Source organism: Monopterus albus, unplaced genomic scaffold (assembly GCF_001952655.1).
Source record: "Monopterus albus unplaced genomic scaffold, M_albus_1.0 scaffold448.1, whole genome shotgun sequence".
Taxonomy (NCBI): Eukaryota; Metazoa; Chordata; class Actinopteri; order Synbranchiformes; family Synbranchidae; genus Monopterus; species Monopterus albus.
Genome location: NW_018128328.1, coordinates 155602 through 161723, shown reverse-complemented (window position 1 = coordinate 161723; position 6122 = coordinate 155602). Strand labels below are relative to the sequence as shown.

At 39.2% G+C, this 6122-nt stretch overlaps 1 pseudogene; it reads right to left on the bottom strand.

The window, feature by feature from the left end:
* LOC109952273 (cytochrome P450 2J5-like) overlaps window positions 1-5289 on the bottom strand; it is a 20369-nt pseudogene extending 15080 nt beyond the window's left edge.
* Window positions 5290-6122: the final 833 nt, after the last annotated feature.

Here is a 6122-nt window from a genome sequence, read left to right as displayed (position 1 = left end):
GCTGTAGAATCCCTCCTTCTCCATCACTTTGCTTACTCAGTAATATCATAGAAATTGACCACCTACCAATTAAATATAAAAACCCATTCCTCATTTCTTTAGCTATTGCCAAGAAAACAATCTTTCAAAACTGAAAATCAAAAAAATCTCTACATATAAACCACTGGACCAACCTTCTGATAGAATACATCACATTAGAGAAAATGGCATCCACTCACAAGAATAGTTTATTAGCTTTTTATGACACATGGAACCCATTTTTGACACATTTCAACTCGAACCAAACACCTGGGGCTAAGGCCACACACACTCCCACCAACCTCTAAAAATGTAATCAACTGCTTTTATTGGTAGTATCTTATCATTGTTGTTGTGATTTTTTTTCTTCGCTCCTTCTGCCTTTCTTGCCCTTCATAGACTGCATAAGTTGGAAATGCACACTTCAGAGCCTTTTGTAATGTCATGTATCTGTTGTCTTGTCTCCCATGTCTGGACTTGCTTTGTTAATGTGTTACTTTGTTTCAATAAAGAAAAAAAATGAATCCAGTTGAAAAATTGCTCAGCAGCAGATATTTGGCACATTTCCAACCAGCTTCACCTTGACCAGCTACAATTATAAAACGCAACAGTGTCATTAGTAGTGACAATCTAATTGTCATTTAAATAATATACCAGAAGATCACAGGCCAAGCTTTTCTGTGTAACCAGTACTGTCATTTTTCATGCTTTAGGTGCATATTGCTAATAGTACTTTTGGTAGATTTTGCTTGGAGGACTATTACTTGTAATGACATTTCTTTTACACTGTGCTAATGCCCTCATTTAAAATGCCTTTGACCTCTTCTACCACCAGATGTTGAAATGCCACATTTAAAATCAAACAAATATTTTATTTAGGAGTTTATTTTTAAAAGGGAAGCATTTCACAATACAATGAATTTATTCAAGTACTGTACTTAAAATATAATTTGTTACTACTACTACAAGTTTGTCCTTTGAGTATTTCAGCTTGAAGATATTTCATACTGCAGTAGTGCATTCTACAGACGTATGTTGTACCCTGTACATCACTGCATGTTATTTGACAGCTGCGGGCCTAGTTATTTTGCAGCTTACGACTGTACATATAAAAGCATATGGTCATCTCATAGAACTTTTGAGATTCCACAAACACTATTCTGCTTAGCAAGTACCTTTACTTTTGATACTCAAGTATAGTTTATATTAATAGTTATGTACAATTACAAATGCAGGACTTGTAATGGATGATTTTTACTTTACTTAACTGATGATCTGCACAACAGTCAGAATTGGTCAAGCATCAGAGCTGACTAATCACTGAGGACCAGGAGCACTGAGATTTGTGCCTGTGTATAACTGAACCTTGAAACCAAACATTCATTTGATTAATTTAATTTCCTTGTCTAGCCTGGGTTCGAGTCTCCATCATTACTAGGTCCAAAACCACTCTAACACACAGCTCACCATAACACCTCCTTTAGCAGTGGCATCGACTCACTGCATATACAGGCATTGCTCCTCCTTTTGAAGTGGCATCAACGCACTCTGCATATACAAAAAGTCAAACGGGCCAAAACTTGCTCTGTACCTTTCACTTGAACAGCATGATTGAGCATCAGGTTTTGTGATCTGCCAGAGAAGTCAGCACCTTTATTGACCAGGGCTTCTTTCACGGCCTGCAGCCCATTGATGACAACCACAGGGCTGGAACCAATGAACAGGCTGTAGACATTACCATAGCGTTTGGCCAGCTGGGGACAAAGACACAACCGATTATACTTACTGGGAACTATGACATAACATTTATTGTAATCATCAGCCACTGAGCTGATCATTAACATGTTATTATTATGAGCAGTTCCACTTTTCAATCATCCAATCTGATAGATTTTTCAGAATAAACTACCTCAGTTAAAAGCATTATATTCCTCTATTTTCAATGTGATAAATAATTGAATATTTGATGACAAAATGAGTCACTCTGATTGAAACCATTATTTTTCCAGTCCCTAGTTAAAATCTATAAAAAAATGAGTTCATATAAAATCAAACACACAGCAAAAACACAGATGTAAAAATAATGACCAAGACCATACTGTTGGAAATGCAAAAGATTATTAAGGTTATTAAATCCTAAAGACTCCATCAGTACATGATTTTCTTAAATAAATGTATTAATCAGGTAGCTATTATTGGCGCCATCCTTCGATATTACCTTCTCCAGATCTGCAATGGGATTCTTCAAATTTAGATGCAGCAGGTTTCCAAAGATGGGGATGGGTCGAGGGCCTGGAGGGAAATTTTTAGCCCTGTGTGTCTGAAATAGAAGTAGGAAGAGCAGAACAGCCACCAAGACTAAAGCCACAGATGCAAACATGATGAAGTGATTCTGATAAACTGGCTCTCCTTTTAATCCTGGTTCTGCTATTATTAGTTCCACAAACACCTGCAACCTTTGGACAGTCATGTGACCTGCAGATGTTTTGCATCATTTTAGTTACTTGTTGGACCTGAAGACCAACCAGACTCTGGTCACCACTGACACAACAAATGAAATCACACAGAATGTGGAGACTTACCACATGTGTCTTATTGGACATGTCTCACCTTCCATGCTCCTAATGTTAGATTTACCCTCCGAATTCCCAGAATACATTGAAGGAGTCACTTCATGCACATAGTATCTTAAGAACATCTCAGACTAAACTGTGCCACAACTGTTACAACCTCACTGTATGTCTAGGGAAGTGAGGGAGATCACATGAACTCAGGACATAAAATAAAACGTGAAGGCAGTAATTTCACCAGTGGTGGAAAGTACATTTATTGAAGGATTTTACTTAAAAGCTATTTTGAAGTACCTGTACTAAAGTATTTTCTATGTATTCTACTTCATACTTTGATTTCACTACAATTTGGAGGCAAATATCATACTTTTTATTTTTGTACATTTATTTTAAAAACTTTAGTTGTTTAGAATCAGGTAATAAAGACTTGATTGATTTTCAGTGGACAAGCTACACATCAGTAATCCAAACTATAAACATATCAGCTGCAACATTAAATTTGATGTACACAATGTCTCAGTAATTATAATCCAACAATATGCTATACATAAATGCAAAATGAGTACTTTTAGTATGCTTTGATGCAAATATTTTTGTACTTTTAACATTTTAAATGCACTTATAAGTATTTTTACACTGTGGTATTGTTACTTTTTAAGTCTGAGTACTTCTTCCACCACTGAATGTCACATTACAGGGCAGGGTTTATTTAAATGAAAAAAGGGGCTTTGCAAGGTACTAAAAGGGTAGATACATTATATACCTTTCAAGTCAGAGGACAAAGGTGGAGCCAAAACAGAAATCCAAATGCAGCTAACTCAAGAAAGAAAGAAACAGGCGAGAGAGTGAACAAACTAAGCCCTACTCTCCTGCCTAGGTCTCATATCAAAGCACAAGGAGTGGCCCCCAGCTTCTGACTAGTGTGTCTCAAATAAATCTGTGCCATAGGGTACCTCGATCTTACCTGGTCCATCTCATCTACATGTCTCATTATGCTCAAACCTACAGAACATACCCTTTCCTTTCTCTTTATATAGCATGTTGGCATCCAGGGATTATTGCACTAGCACCTCTTCTCTGTAGCTGACAATTTTAATTATGCTAATACATTTATTATGGTGGAGTACAGATCAAACTGGACCTTATCCTCTATATCCTATCAATTAACATTGTCCTTAAGAAATCTAGCACAATTGTATTTCCTGTTATGGCTGCTGGAAGTTCTTTGATGTCGGTACTTTTTTCTATACACCTTGCATTCAGTCTCTCCTCTATACACTGTACCTGCTACTTTGACATAAACCTGTTCCCTCCAGTCTCTGACAAATAGGGACTGAGGAACAGCATCCGCTCAAGTGTGAATGGACCTCACAGGAGCACACTAGCAGTGGAAGGTGGTGGTCCTGGAATGAACCACACCCACAGGTAGAACTTGTAGATCAGATAGAGAGGACAGTGAAGGGATGGGCAAGGAACCACAAACCACAGAGATGAATCAGGAAAAGAAAGACACTTGGAGACATATTGGTCATACTTTCTTCTATTTCAATAAACCAAATTTGCACTGAGTATATCCATTATTCTAGTCGTGATGCACTTTTCTATAGTGGCATCTGAAAACAGGAAAACGTTATGCTTATTTTATTCACACAGCCATAGGACAGTATTTGCCATTCGACTGTTCAGTGCAAATATTCATTTTTTTCATAATATACTGTACATTTTACCTATACTGTCAGAAAAATCAACTGGCATGATTTGAATTGATTTTGACAGCATTATTTTTATTGCAATGCAAAAAAAGCGATGGGAACATTTGACCATTTAAATCAAAAACAGTTGCATATGAAGTACGATTTAAGTTAAACAGACTATATGGATTTATTGGAATAATGACATGCAGCATGTGTGTATTTCTGTTGAAACAATGTTCCTATTGCCACAATCCCCCCAGCAACACAGGAGGACTCAACAGGCAATGTACAAAGTAAGAAGTTGACAGATTATTGGCAGGAGCAGAGCCATCTCATTCTATTTCAGGTTCCACAGGAAGCAAACAAACACAATGGACAGAAACCAGCAGCTGAAGAGACAGGTAGGCGAACCTCAGCAGTGGGGCAAAACAACGTAAGCATACATGAAACACTTAACACATGAACAAAATTAGTCCACTTCAGCCAACTAGAAAATTAGCTGAACTCAGTCAACACGGAAACACAAATGGGGGAGGGCAGAGGTGGAGGGAGATTGTGTAAAAATCCCCTGGGGAAAACAGGTTAGGGGTCAGAGCCCAGTAACACAGGAGGCTTACAGAGTAGACTGGGACTTGGCATGTGAGGAATCAAGCTGGCAGAGTCAAGTCAGAATACAGGCAAGATGCAGGTAGGATAACAGGTAACAGAGTCCCAGAAAGGAAGATGGCTGGAAAGCACTGCAGGTAGCACTTGGGCATCCAAGTGCTAGGCAGGCAGACAATAACAGGCAGAGCACAGGTCACGTCTTAGAGCAAAGAACTGGACAGAACTCCATGCAGCAAGTGCAACAAACTGACATCTGAGGACATGCAGGAGACAGATTAATTAAAATGAGTAACAAGGCACAGGTAATCTGAATCGACCACTGATTGTATCATGTCCACAACTGGCACCTCCACCTCCTCACGTGCAAACAGCCGGTATAGGCAACGAGACACGTCCAGCATAGCTGTTCTTGTCGCCAGATTGTTGTATGTCCATAATGATCAAGCTCTCCAGTCTGCTGTGTCTACTCATTTCTCCATCTTCCTGGTTCACACTCCAGCTGGGCGAACTTCTCTCTTCATGCCCAGAGAGTGTCAGCTCTCCAGCCTGTTGTGTCTACACACCTCTTCTGTTACAGAAATTTACATTTTATTGGTTATCATTATCTTGTGTCAAGGAGACACAAAGCAACTACTGAAAGACACAAAACAACCACAAAAAGACTATATATTCAATTTCGATATATTGTCCCATCCCTATGCAATGTAGCCACAGGGGTTTCAAGCCAGTGATTTCTGTGTGGGTCCCAAGCCCAGATAAATAGAGAAGGTTGTTTCAGGAAGGGCATCCGACGTAAAATGTGTCAAATTTTAACATGCGAATCATCAATATGAATTCCATACCGGATCGGCCGAGGCTGGAAATTGAAGGGATAATGTTGAATGTACAGTAGTCAGTGGTTATGCTCCAAAAGTAGGGTGTGAGTTAGAAGAGAAGGAGAGATTTTGGAGTGAGTTAGATGAGGTGAAGGACAGTATTCCCAGAGGGGAGAAAGTGGTGATTGGAGCAGACTTCAATGGGCACACTTGTGAGGGGAACAGAGGTGATGAGGAGGTGATGGGCAGATTTGGTGTTAAGGGAAGGAACCTAGAAGGACAGATGGTGGTGGACTTTGCTAAGAGGATGGAAATGGCTGTAGTTAACACCTATTTCCAGAAGAGGGAGGAACATAGAGTTACATATAAGAGTGCAGGCAGGAATACGCAGGTAGACTACATTCTATGTAGACGAGGCA